Here is a 14780-nt window from a genome sequence, read left to right on the forward strand (position 1 = left end):
TCATGTTATCAATCACATTGTGGTACCTCTGATCAATCCTGAGGTGTATCTGCTTTCTTGCTAAATCAGGGACATCCTGTATGATAATATCCATACAGGGATCCATCTAGGGTAGGTGACAGATACAGAGCTTTAACACACGCTGAGGCAACCATCAGGTTTCATCACAAGCTTTAAAAAGCACAGACACATGAATTATGCTCTCTTTTCTCCAAGTTCCATGGGGATGAACTCACAACAGATTATTTCAGAATGATCCATATGCTTTGTTCAGTTCTTCCTTGCAAGTTGCAATGAAATAAATGAGAGGTGTACTGCTAAATCCTCTAATATCCCCCTTACCTGCTGGGTTACAGTTTCATATATCTGTAGTACAGAATATAGACTACATTTTTTGTTATGGCTATATGAAGGCAAGCTATCCTACTGTATCAGCTTTTGAACATTTTTGCAAGCACCTGCTTGCTAATAATAAAGCCTTAACCAGGTATATATGTATTTCCGAAGCAAGGGAGGCCTTTTCAATGCCGCTGTATAGATCTCTCTTTCTAATAAAATAAGTGGATACATTAAGGTAGCATAAATAATGTTGAAAGCTTCCGTGTACTAAATTATTTCTTTTCCTTTTGCAATAGTTTTGCAGCATTATTGATTGCAATGTTGACGCAAGCTTTGGGGGCAGTGGAGTGTGTGTATGTTCAAAGTAACATCAGGTTCACCTGGGGCAAGTGAATTGCCTTGTGTGAGTAATTTGTTCTCAGTTTCTCTGGAAGACAGCCATAGTTGCATATGAGGAAATTCTCTCTTTCCTCAGTTATCTGAATGTTTCACTACAGTGCCTTCCTGCTATTGTACCAAAAGTCCTCCCAAGGCATTGTCTGTAGGCTGACAACTGTAATGCATTTTCCATCAATGTTATACTGTGCTAAAGTATAAGCAAAATATTGCGACTCCAAAGATCATCTCACTGTGTTTGGGTTGTGTTGGTTTTTTTTAAACTCACTTTCCTATCACATCTTTGCCTGCAAATTACAGGATGAGCTCCTGTAAACTTTTGCACCAAATTAGACAATACAGAGAAAATGAAGCCATCCATCTTAACATCTAAACAGTCGGCGGGTATTTACAGAGACGGCAGATGTTAGGAAGGGCCTTTTGTCATTGTTGAATGCATTTTGGAAGTAAAGATTGCCAGAGGAGAAATTGCAGAGGAAGATAATTTGTCATTAAATGCTCACAATTTGGTTACAAATTATCTCCCTCTTTTTTTTATTTGTGTGGGGGGGCGGAGGCTTCTCTTCTATTTTTAATGTGTGAGATTGAACAAAATTTGAGATCACCTGAATTTTAGTGGCTTTGAGGTTAAAGTGTCTGCTGGATGTGATGACAGTGGTAGAAAGAATGTTGAATAGTTATGGTTTGCACTCAGTTAATACTGTCTGTGGGTACAATGCAGCCAAATTGAAGCACTTTTTCTCTCTCTTCTTTTTGCTAGATAGTAGATTCACGTACAGGGACGCAGGTGGCGCTGTGGGTTAAAGCCTCAGCGCCTAGGGCTTGCCGATCGGAAGGTCGGCGGTTCGAATCCCTGCGGCGGGGTGCGCTCCCGCTGCTCGGTCCCAGCGCCTGCCAACCTAGCAGTTCGAAAGCACCTCCGGGTGCAAGTAGATAAATAGGGACCGCTTACCAGCGGGAAGGTAAACGGCGTTTCTGTGTGCGGCTCTGGCTCTGGCTCTGGCCAGAGCAGCGATGTCACGCTGGCCACGTGACCCGGAAGTGTCTCCGGACAGCGCTGGCCCCTGGCCTCTTAAGTGAGATGGGCGCACAACCCCAGAGTCTGTCAAGACTGGCCCGTACGGGCAGGGGTACCTTTACCTTTACCTTTAGATTCACGTAAGATGTACGTCATATAGACAACACAAACCCACTGATTTCAGAGAGAGAGAGAAAGAGTTAAGTGCATGCTTAACCCATCAGTCAAAATCATTGGGGCTTCATGCTTACACCTGCCTTGACTGTGTGTCTCATGTAAAGATGTGTCTTTTCCATCTTCTGGTTAAAATACAGCACGTTCTAAAATGTAGAATATTTTCAAAGATAGCACTAGGTTACTATATTAAAAACATGCTGCTTTTTGATGTTATATCTCAAAGTTCTTGAAATTAGATAGCACAATTATTATTTTTTGAAAATATATATATTTTGTACTATACGATCCTTTTAAAGAAGAAGAAAAATGTCTACTATGCTTCTTAACTGCCACAAATAATGCAACTCCTCCATGCTGGTATTTATAAATCTCCAGTTTGCATTCCTTCAGCTTCAGCTTTAAATAAGTGCTCTTACTCAAAAGCAAGCACGGTTGGTATTGTTGAATGCAGTTGGTGTGATGGGAGGGGTAGTCCGAAAAATTTGGAGGGCACCAGGTCGGGGGAGGCTGCCTCAGTGACTCTTTGGTGTGATGTGTAAGTCCGTGTATGTTTATGATCCTGCCATTTTGTATGGCTATTGACATTTTAAATACAACCTTGGGAACAATTTGTCCATTGAACGTTTCGGTTGAAAGTTTCCTCACATAAGTACTGCTGAATAAGAGATGCAAAGAACAGTTATCTGTTTCGTTGACAACTAAATAATGTCATAGCCAGTTTATATTGTTTATTTATCCATTTCTACTTGCTTGTGCATAATGAATGTAACAATTAAATAACAGCATCTCTCGCGTTTCCAGGGCATTGCACAAAGTCAAATGAATGTGCTGTAGCAATTGTACAATCTCATATAGGCCAAAGTGGATCGGGTATATTGTTGATATGGCAAATATGTCTGGCAAGGCTCTTTTGTGCGGTCTGCAAGAGACTGAGAGTCTTGATAATCTTAGCTTTTATTTGTAAACGTTAGTTTCTAGTCCTCACGCTTACAGAGATGAATGTCTATAAATCTAACAGCGAAAAGCTTAAATGATCAGAAAACAGGAAGAGAGCAACAGGATGCACAGATTCATTTGTTTTTAAAGTCTACATTTTCCACGAGTTTCAGAGTATTAACTCAGGTTCTTAACATGTGAGGATAAAGACTATCGGAAGAAATACATTGTAAAATAATAAGCACAGTGGGGTGCAACCCACACTTAAGTTCTCCTGTTTTCAATTGAATTTAGGTATTTCAATCTCTGGGTTGTGCACATTACGTATATGCAACAACAGTACTTGGCACCTTTAACGTTCCAGAAAAACGATATGCAAATTGTTTTCTGCAATTAACTAATGATATACTAATTAGCAGCGGCCTTCCAGTTCTTTTCCTGAAGTAGTTGGCCATCCCTCATACAATGTTGCTATCAAATGTTGGGAAGGAGTTTGGGTCCAAGCTACATCAGACTGAAGTCTATGGATATGGAATTTAACTGATTTTTTAAAATTATTATTTGCACTACTTTGTGTGTGTTCATCTCAGCTTGTCCCAAAACTGATCCAGCAAAGCTGGAAAACTTCAGTTAATTGCCGACCATCTCCTGCCATTTGGAAAATCAGGTGTAACTTCATTGAGCACCAAGATATAAAGTGCATCAGTTTTTCTTTCATTCAGTGGTAAAATACAACACAGTTAATCTTACTTGTATGTATAAGGGATGTTCTCGGAAGCAGAAATGTTGAGACCGTCCTGTAATGGGGCACCAGCCTATTGACCATTATTGATTATGGAACCATCTGGTTGAGAGGCAACATACCAGTGAATGCCAGATGCAGGGAGCAACAATAGGAGAGAGCTTTTGCCTTTGTGTCCTGGTCCTTGGCTTCCCAGGAACATCTGGTTGGCCACTGTGGGAAACAGGATGCTAGACTAGATAGCCCTTTGGTGGGATCCGGCAGGGCTTTTCCGAAGCGACACCAAAGATTTCGATTTCCCACATCTGTAAACCAAATGAAAGAACTGTGCCGATCAGATTGCACATTTGGTTAAAATACGGCTCTCTTCCATTTTCTTGCTGGTTGTCAGCAACATTTGCACGCAAGAAACTGAAAAACTAAAATACATGTTTAAGCAAAAAAAAACAAACAAAAAAAAACCTGGTGAAAACACTCTTAAGGTGCAATTCAGCATGGGCAAGAAAGACCCTTTCGTTCTCATGGAAATCAAGCATAACATGCATTTTGGGGTATTTCCAGGTGCTCTAAAGAAAATATCCAGCCTATATTTGCAGCTAGCATTGTACATTATTTACTGCAAAACAAAAAGACGCCTAAAGGGAAAGCAGCTTTTAAATTGCTCAGATATATATATATATATTTTAAACTAAAATTGCTTGTTCAAAATGTTTTAACTTTTTTAAAACAACAACAACTGAGGTTGTATCTTGATATATCCCCCATGTAATGTTTTAATCTCCAATTTAATTGTGATTTTGCTTTTTGTAAAATATTTTTATACAGCTTGTATTATTATAGTATAGCAATAAATCAAAGGGCAACAACTACTGTATGTGTGTGCTTCTTATGTGCTTGTACTTTTTGTGTAATCAGAGGGGTGACATGAAAGGCTCCTGAGAAGCCTCAACAAGAATGCTGCAGCTGGGTTATCCAAGGATCAAATTGCTGCTTACACGACCATCAGCCTGATCCAATTAAAGTGTTCTGGCTGGAGGGCATTAGGTTGGCAAATGCAAGCCACACATGTCCTGTGAAGAAGGAGTCAATGGGACATGTTTAGGACCTTCCCTAAAGGCAAAGGTAAAGGGACCACTGACCATTAGGTCCAGTTGTGACCGACTCTGGGGTTGCGGCGCTCATCTTGCTTTATTGGCCGAGGGATCCGGGGTACAGCTTCCAGGTCATGTGGCCAGAATGACTAAGCCGTTTCTGGCGAACCAGAGCAGCGCACAGAAACGCCTTTAACCTTCCCGCTGGAGCGGTACCTATTTATCTACTTGCGCTTTGATGTGCTTTTGAACTGCTAGGTTGGCAGGAGCAGGGACCGAGCAACGGGAGCTCACCCTGTCACGGGGATTCGAACCGCCAACCTTCTGATCGGCAAGTCCTAGGCTCTGTGGTTTAACCCACAGTGCCACCCACGTCCCTAGGACCTTCCCTAGTCAGCAGGTAATTTTGCAGAATGTCAGTAGGGTATGAGAGGTGGTAGACCTAAACAACCAACCATACCTCCTAAAGTGAACTGTTGGCCAACAAACACTACATTCTCTACTCTATATTCTCTGCTTTCAGTTTGTGTTGTTGGCCTGCTGGGGGATCTGAGAGAGGTGGCAGTATGAGTGTCTTTTAGCCAAACCAATAAAAGATCCTTGTAACACTTGTTAGGCTAAGACGTTGATTATGACAAAAGCATTTGTGGGCTAGAGTCTATTTAAAATGTTATCCTCGGTTGGGAGATAATGCATGATGCATATAGAAGAAAGTGGGGGGAGCACTGGGTTTAAAATAGCAAACAAATGCAAAAACACATCTGTGCCCGTATGGACTGAAAATAAAAAGGAGAACCAGGGCAAAATCTTTCCCTAGTTGGAAACTATAGCTGTCAATCACATTTGGATATTAAAATGTAGAAAGGATAGTCAACTCTTTGGACCACCGAGGAGTACAGTGGTACCTCAGGTTACAGACGCTTCAGGTTACAGACTCTGCTGACCCAGAAATAGTACCTCGGGTTAAGAACTTTGCTTCAGGGTGAGAACAGAAATTGTGTGGCAGCGGCACGGCGGCAGCGGGAGGCCCCATTAGCTAAAGTGGTGCTTCAGAACAGTTTCAGGTTAAGAACAGACCTCCGGAACGAATTAAGTTCTTAACCTGAGGTACCACTGTACTTGGTCCAGCCTTGAAGTCCCTTTGCAGTCAGTCATAAGGGCTCCCAGGATCCACTTCCGTTGTCTGTTTGTTGATCCCCACATCACAGGAATTTGATTTATACACTGTAGAGCATTTTGAGGCATTATAATTAGCTGTGGTTCCTGCATTGTAGGGGGTTGGACTAGATGACCCCCCCAACCCCTTCCAACTCTGCCATTCCATGATACTTATAACTGCCATACACAACCCTGGCAAACACTTTCCGTGTCTCCTCTACAGTGACTGAAGAGCTGAGCTTTAAATGAATGACATTCCTTACCGATGAAAAAGAAAACACCTTGAACACACCCATCACAACTTTTAAAAAACGGAACCAGCAGAAGAGTCGTTTCTTCAAAGCACATCACTGCCCCCTTGAGGAAAGCCTCAGCCTACCCCCCCCCCTCATAATTCTGGCACCGCAGAGACATTCATGTTAACATACCACACACTGTGAGCAAAGTGCTCCTGCTTTGTTGACAACGCAGAGCCAGTTATATTTCCTGTCAAGAGATGCATGGAGCTAATGAGAAAGAAGGAGGAAGAAACCCCAGGATCTGGCAAAGTCCCAAGCAGAGTGCGGCAGTGAGTTGTAAAGTCACATCCACGCATCTGGCTTAACAACATGACCGAATTAGCAATGCATTCCTTTGGAGGATATGCTGCTAATAAGCCCATATGGCTCTGTCTGTCGAATGCTCTTCCATGTTGTTGTTAGTCTTGCATTTAGATAGTGCATCTACGAGCGGTGGAGGATGGCAAATGGGGCACTGCCCTAGCAACCTGGACCAAGGGGAAGATGGCATGTGGCTGGAGCATGCCAAGAGACTGATGGGATGGTGGGGGGTGAGGAATAAAAGCACGAAAGCTGTGCAATCCTAAACCTATTTACTCAAAAGTAAATGCAAGTAGCAGATGTGGTGGTGGGCCTCCATCGCTCACCTGACCTCCCTCCAGCTGAGTCACTACACCAGGACAGAGATGAGAAAAGTTGAGGCAGAGGCAAGGTTGGTGTAGTGCAAAAGCATTGGCAGAGCCAATCTGGTACTCCTGCTGAAGCGTTTGAACTGGGCTGACTACACCAATACCTAGCCCCTCCAGCTCCTTGTCCAGCTATGCAGCAGTCGAAAGGAGGTTAGGTGAGTGGCCCAACCTCACAATGCCTTACCCTACTGGTCATGGTGTTCAGTGGCAATTATTTCCAGGTAAGTAGGCACAACACTGCAGCTAAAGCGCTCCTGCCAGAAGGCTGTTTCAAGCTCAAGGCCCTTATTAAATCCAACATTATCCATGGGTATCATGGATAATGCAAGTCTGTAGCTTGCAAGTTTCCCAAAGCTGAAAAGCTTTATCCAGGAAGTGGGTGGGACTGTGCAACTGTCTGGGCTATCAAGAGTGAAGTGGAAAGTTGATTTGGGAGATAAAGAGTGCAGCATATACCAAGTCTCACTCAGTAGGGTGTGAGAATCTAAAAACAAATAAAAAAGAAATATTCCTTGAATCCCTGTTCAATAGCAACACCCAGCCATTCGTTAATGGCATTGTTCAGTATTTTAGGAACTAGCAAAATGGGCAAGTTCCTGAAGTATCTATTTTAGGAATCTAAAATAGATTCCTAAATATATTAAGAAGTTCTCCTGTGCACAGCCCATTTATTCCAGTGGACTTCTGCAAGAAAGTGTGCTAATAGATTGCACCTTTTTGCCACCACCGTGTGTGTGTATGTGTGTGTAAGTGTGTAACTGGTCGATATCTCTTCCAATGTAATTGTTGGTTGCCTAGAAACATCCCACTTTGATGCACATGGCTGGAACATGTGGGAGAATCAATGTTGTTTACAAAACACAAAGTCATTGTGATGGCAAAAAGCATGAGTCAGCGTGACCCCTGAAAGGGATTGCTGCAGCTGGAAGAGACTCAGCGGACAGAAATGCCTCAGCAACCCAAACGAACTCTCTCGCATGCACCTAAGCCAACATGAGATGCAATATCTCCTCTTGGAAAGGAAAAAAAAAAAAAGACAGGACTCAAAAAAAGCACAAACGCTTCTCTGCTGCCTAGCAACTGACTGTTATAGCAACAGTCTCCATGGAAAAGTGGAGGGTTTGTGAATGAGTTCTATAGTGAGCTCGCTTCAGCTGACATCGCCCCCACCATGGCAAACACTGCAGCCCTCAGTCATTCAAGCAAAACCCTTAATGAAGGCAAATTGGAGACCTGCCTAAATGTGAATTACTGCTTTGGGGGTCACGATTAGATGCCAATTTATAAGCATCAGGGGTGCTGACTAGATTAAGGGAAACAAATTGCCATGTAGGAGCCTGAGAGGCCATGAAATCAAGATAAAGTTTTCATTCATGGAGGGATGGGGCTCTTGTGGTCCTCTAGACATTGTTGGACTCCAGCTCCTATCAGCCCCCAGCCAGCATGGCCAATGGATGATGGGAGTTGTAGTCCAACAACAAATGAAGAGCCACAAGTTCTCCGGAGCTGCAGGGTTTTTTCAAAACAGTTTTATTACCTCACCATGTGGAGCAGGCCACATGCTGCCCATCACACCTGCCAGATGAGCAGGGTATAAATAATAAAATTATTATTATTATTATTAGCCTGCCCTGTGGATGACCTGGATCATTGACAGCTCGTTGACAGCTATGGACCCATGGGAAAAGTCTCCCACCAATCCCATAAAGGAAAACAACAAAAAACAACAACGTTGCATTTATATTCTACCATTCTTCTAAAGAGCTCAAGGTGGAGTGCACATTTTTCTCCCCCTCCATTTTCTCTTCACAACAACCCTGTGAGGTAGGTTAGGCTGATAGCAAGCTTCAGAGCTGATTTGGGATTTGCCCCCGGTCTCCCAGGTCCTTGTCCAGCATTCCAGCACTCCGCACTGGCTATGACTTAGGAAAGCATGGGAGTTCCATATATTTCCTTTGCTCTGAGATATATTAGATCAGGGGTCAGCAAACTTTTTCAGCAGAGGGCCAGTCCACTGTCCCTCAGACCTTGGGGGGGGGGGCAGACTATATTTTTTTGGGGGGGGGGAATGAACAAATTCCTATGCCCCACAAATAACCCAGAGATGCATTTTAAATAAAAGGACACATTCTACTCATGTAAAAACACACTGGTTCCCAGACCGTTCGCGGGCCAGATTTACAAGGCAATTGGGCCAGATCCGGCCCCCGGGCCTTAGTTTGCCTACCCATGTATTAGATGAAGCCTCTGGAGTTAATGCATTTTATCCAAGATTGCACAATCAACCACCCCTTTGATTAGATGTATAGTTTATTTTTACTTAATCTTTCCGCCCCTTAATTCTTACTGGACACCACAATGTAGTTTTAACTAGACACAAAGCACACAGACAATACGTAAACCATATTGCGTAGCAATGCATAAAAGCCAATAAAAAGTCCCTCCAGGGAAACCAAGGGTATTCATTTATGCTCTTACATTAATTCATGATTTTGCAATCTATAGCTATAATCTGAAAACGTTTACTCCAAATCTTTCTGGTCATTGCAGCAAATGATGTCACTTTGTACAGGGTAATTAATAAATATATCCATGGAAGTAGAGCATAGACGCACAGAACAACAGTCCCTAAAGTAATACATATCCACTAATATAGATGCGTGACATTTCCCCTACAGGAGTGTGCATTGGTGTCAGAGGAAAGTATTGGAACCCTGTACCAGCCCTACTTACAAAAGCTGTATTTTCACTGGTAATTGATCATAAATTTGCCAAGTATGGTGTTCAACAGTCCTCAGTCTTTAAACAGCAACATACTCGATATTAAATTCTATGGTGCTAAATTTGGAGCAGATTATGCCTTCGGAATTAAAAACATATCTCCGCTCTGCAGATTCATTGGCTTCTTACCAAGAAACCACTGTCTTTGTATTTAACACAGATGTGAAAAACACCAATGTGAAAAACGCCAACTCCAGGCACGCCTGGAAGAAGCGGACCATTTGGATCCCTTCCAGTCGGGATTCAGGCCTCATCATGGGACTGAAACTGCCTTGGTCGCACTGGTTGATGATCTCCGGCGGGCTAGGGACAAAGGTGAGAGCTGTTTCCTAGTTCTGCTGGATCTCTCAGCGGCGTTTGATACCATCGACCATAACATCCTTCTGGACCGTCTTGAGGGGCTGGGAGCTGGGGGCACTGTCCTACAGTGGTTCCGCTCCTTCCTCCTGGGCCGTGTTCAGAAAGTGGTGGTGGGGGATGAGTGTTCAGACCCCTGGGCTCTCATTTGTGGGGTGCCTCAGGGTTCTGTCCTCTCCCCCATGCTTTTCAACATCTACATGCAGCCGCTGGGAGATCATCAGGAGGTTTGGGCTGGGTGTTCATCAGTATGCAGATGATACCCAGCTCTACCTCTCTTTTAAATCAGAACCAGTGAGGGCAGTGAAGGTCCTGTGTGAGTGTCTGGAGGCGGTTGGAGGATGGATGGTGGCTAACAGATTGAGGTTGAATCCTGACAAGACAGAAATACTGTTTCTGGGGGACAGGAGGCGGGCAGGTGTGGAGGATTCCCTGGTCCTGAATGGGGTAACTGTGCCCCTGAAGGACCAGGTGCGCAGCCTGGGAGTCATTTTGGACTCACAGCTGTCCATGGAGGCACAGGTCAAATCTGTGTCCAGGGCAGCTGTTTACCAGCTCCATCTGGTACGTAGGCTGAGACCCTATCTGCCTGTGGACTGTCTCGCCAGAGTGGTGCATGCTCTGGTTATCTCCCGCTTGGACTACTGCAATGCACTCTACGTGGGGCTACCTTTGAAGGTGACTCGGAAACTACAACTAATCCAGAATGCGGCAGCTAGACTGGTGACTGGGAGCGGCCGCCGAGACCATATAACACCGGTCTTGAAAGACCTACATTGGCTTCCAGTATGTTTCCGAGCACAATTCAAAGTGTTGGTGCTGACCTTTAAAGCCCTAAACGGCCTCGGTCCAGTATACCTGAAGGAGCGTCTCCACCCCCATCGTCTACCCCACCACCACTAAGGTCCAGCTCCGAGGGCCTTCCGGTGGTTCCCTCACTGCTACCTGACATTCAGAAGACATCTTAAGGCAGCCCTGTTCAGGGAAGTTTTTAACGTGTGATTTTACTGTATTTTTGGTTTTTATGGAAGCCGCCCAGATTGGCTGGGAAGGCCCAGCCAGATGGGCAGGATATAAATAATAAATTATTATTATTATTATTATTATTATTATTATTAAGCCAGTTAAAGAAGGCCCTGTGGTTCTGAATGCCCAGTCCTGGGAAGGATGAGCCCACAGTTGAGTCGGGAGTAAGGAAGCCCTTTAGAAAGTGATCTGGAGCAAATGGGCAGAGCAAGGGAAGTGGTTCCTCGGGTTACAAACTCCTCTAACCCAGAAGTAGTTGCTCTGGGGTGCAAACTTTGCCCCAGGATGAGAATGGAAATTGTGTGCCAGCGGCCCAGCAGCAGCGGGAGGCCCCATTAGCAAAAGTGCACCTCAGGTTAAGAACGGTTTCGGGTTAAGAATGGACCTCTGGAACAAATTAAGTTTGTAACCCAAGGTACCACTGTAAAAGGCAGTGAGTGTGTATCCACACAAAGTCCTGGTATCAGAAGTGGAAGGCAAGGGTGTTCAGTACCCTGTAGAGGCTCCAGGTAACTGTCAACTTGTTTTGACAAGCCTGATGACCTCTCTTAGGTTCTGTCCCTTTGGTGTAGAATGGCTATCCTTAAAGGGTCAGCCTCCTGGCTTGAAGCCAAGCACTCCATCATCTTTCCATCATCTCTTCCTGCACACAGTACCTGTGACACCGAGCAGATTCACCACCTGAAGCTCCTGGTGAGGTTCAGCTCATAGACTGTAGTCTTTGAAGGTCCTAGCTCAGAGGTCTCAGGTTTCAAGATTTTAGGTACTGGTTTCCCTGGACTCAGCATCCAAATCTAGTATTTCAGTGGGTGATGCTACTAATGCCATCCCATTTGAATCAATGTCCAAATCACTGCTAGTAGTCTAGGTCACAACACTGAGTAAAGTTCCTTTGATCGTAGAGGTTCCTCTGCACTTACAAGGGATGTGGAAGAATGAAGTTCAGAATGACATCTGGTCATGTTGTGCCCAATCACATTAACAAGTTATTTGGATTGCTGAGACCTACCACTTGCTCTTTGGAACCTTTCCTTTCCTGGCTAGTGAGATCTGCCAGGGATGGGATTTGTATATGGACCTCAGAGGTCATTTATGCTGCACTAGGAAACGGAGCAGCTCTTGCCAGTGTGGTGTAGTGGTTAAGAGCAGTAGACTTGTAATTTGGTGAACTGGGTTTGCGTCTCCGCTCCTCCACATGCAGCTGCTGGGTGACCTTGGGCTAGTCACACTTCTCTGAAGTCTCTCAGCCCCACTCACCTCACAGAGGGGAGGAAGGGAAAGGAGAATGTTAGCTGCTTTGAGACTCGTTAGTGTAGTGATAAAGCAGGATATCAAATTCAAACTCTTCTTCTTCTCACCACCCTGAAGGAATAGGTGGTAAAAACCACTGCTGAGAAAGCCACATTAAAGAATTTTTCGCACAATGTCAAGTTCTCAGAGCAAGTGGTGTCTTCTCAGCTCCAGACAGTCTTCGAGGACAAAACAAAGGCCACCAAAATTTAGCATCAAAACTAACGGGGGGAGGGGGCAGCCTCCACAAAAACATATCAGCAAAGGTGGTCTCAGTGGCCAGAAGTAATTTGATTTTCTCCCAGGCTGTGGCAGCTTCACCTGCCCTATCTACAGAAACTAGACCTTGCATTGGTGTGAAATGTGTAGTTAGGCCTTCCTAGCCTGAGATAACAGGATCCAAGTCACAATGGAAAAAAATAATGTTGAACAATAAGCAAGATGCAGAACAGATCCCAATACCTAACATTTCACTTCAGTACCACAGAGCTCCAACCATCTATAGCACTTTCAGATGGGACATATGGTTCGAATGGCACATTGAGGAACAAGCCACCCATGAAAAGTAGAAAACACTATTGAATGATCATAATATGAACAAAGGCCTACAGAGATTCTTCCTATTAATTGACTCTCTGATGGGTTACATTCCAGAAATTCTGTATGTCTCTGGACCATGAAATGAATAACCTTCTTTAATAAAACAATGAGTATCCAACAATTTCTTCCAGATGCTATATGTTTCATGAGTGCTTTGTCAGGTTTCTTCCATCAAGCCTCATAGTTCTCCATATGGGATGGACAAGATATTAGAGACAGTCCACACACACATTTTTGTGTGTGGCCGTACTGAGTGTGGAAATGACTTGCTGACTCACATACCACCCACCTCAAATCTTCAGCTGAACAACCTACGCTGGGTGTTCCTCCATAAGTGTCAGTAATTAGAGGGGGAGCAACGGAGCAACTTTCTCTTTCCTCATGAAATTTTTGCTCCTTTGGGGGCTCCCTTTTGTGAATGCAGTGGCCTAGCTGCTGACTGTGGGACATGGTTCACAACATGCAACACCATTGTTCAAACATCTACACTGGCTGCCCATTTACTACTGAGCCGGGTTGAAGGTCTGTGAATTAATTTATGAAGCCTTGAACAACTTAGGTTCAGTGTATCCTTATATCCCTATATTCGAGGTCAAGCACTGAGAACATCTGCAGGGATGTCGTTGGTCATCCCTTAAGTTGAGAAGGTTCATTGGACATCAACACAAAACCGAGTCTATCTTCCCAGTCCTGTGGGAATGGCACCTTCTGTTTTACTTTACTTGAAAAAGTAACTGAAAACTTTTCTATGCCACCAGGTCTATGCAGATGGGTATGAAAACATCTTTGGTAATGGTTAGCTGATTATCTATGATTTTGAATATTTACATGGTATATATATATATATATATATATATATATATATATATGATTCATATGATCAAAGGATGACCATAGAATCATAGAATCATTGAGTTGGAAGGGACTCCAAGGGTAATCTAATCCAACCCCTTGTATTCCTGGGTATTGTGGCCTTACAGTGCAATCCTATGCACTCTTATGCAGAAGCAAGCCCCACTGTCTTCAGTAAGCCCCATGGACTTCTGAGCAAATGCACAAACTCTAAGGACTGCAGCCTGAGTTGATTAATGGTATGGATTTTAATTGATTCATTAATTACATCTGCCTGTCTTTCCATATGAATAAAACAATCATTCTTGAGTGTGAGAGGAAAGAAGTGTCGTCTCTTCTGGTTGGGAGGGGGGCAACTGCCTTTGGTGATTTTTATAATTGTTTTTATTAAACTCTTTCTTTAAAAGTCTGCTGCACATTTAAGTAGAGGACCTCTTTTGAAAATCCCAGGTCTCCCACGTTGACTCATCTCAATTCTTATGTGAGTGTTATGTGGACCAGAGTTGCGCTGAGAAGGCTTCCCTCTAACAACATCTCCCTCTCTTATAATATTAGAACCTGGGACCATCCAATGGAGCTGAATGTAAGAAGATTAAGGCAGACAAGAAGGAAGTCCTTCTTCATACAGTGCATAGTTAAATTACGGAATCCATTCCTGCACGATGGCCACCCACTTGGATGGCTTTCAAAGAGGATTAGTCAAATTCACAGGGGAGAGGGCTCTCGCTGGCTACCAGCCATGATGACTATACTCTGCCTCCACTGTTGGAAGATGCTTCTGAATATCATTTGCTGGGAATCAGAAGTAGGGAGCTGCTGCTGCTACATTCAGTTCCTGCTTGCGAGCATCCCATATAGATGTCAGGAGGATCCCGAAAGAACATGATGCTGGACTAGATGGTCAGATCCAGCAAAGGCTTCTCATGTGTTCTTATAAACAAACATCTGAACAGATGGGACCTGTGTGTGTACAGTTGTGCCTTAAATGATCAGGGTTCCAGATCTGGGGGAAAACTTTGCATGTACATTGTACAGACACCAAAGGAGAAC

At 43.9% G+C, this 14780-nt stretch overlaps 1 long non-coding RNA gene across 1 annotated transcript; it reads right to left on the reverse strand.

The window, feature by feature from the left end:
- Positions 1 to 1280: 1280 nt before the first annotated feature.
- LOC307218125 lies at positions 1281 to 4460 on the reverse strand. Its single transcript, XR_013839799.1, has 2 exons — positions 1870 to 4460; positions 1281 to 1484 (listed from the first exon to the last, which is right to left on the reverse strand). It is a non-coding gene; the product is annotated as an uncharacterized lncRNA (long non-coding RNA).
- Between the last annotated feature and the right edge of the window lie 10320 nt (positions 4461 to 14780).

Source organism: Podarcis cretensis, assembly GCF_951804945.1.
Source record: "Podarcis cretensis genome assembly, chromosome: 6".
NCBI lineage: Eukaryota > Metazoa > Chordata > Lepidosauria > Squamata > Lacertidae > Podarcis > Podarcis cretensis.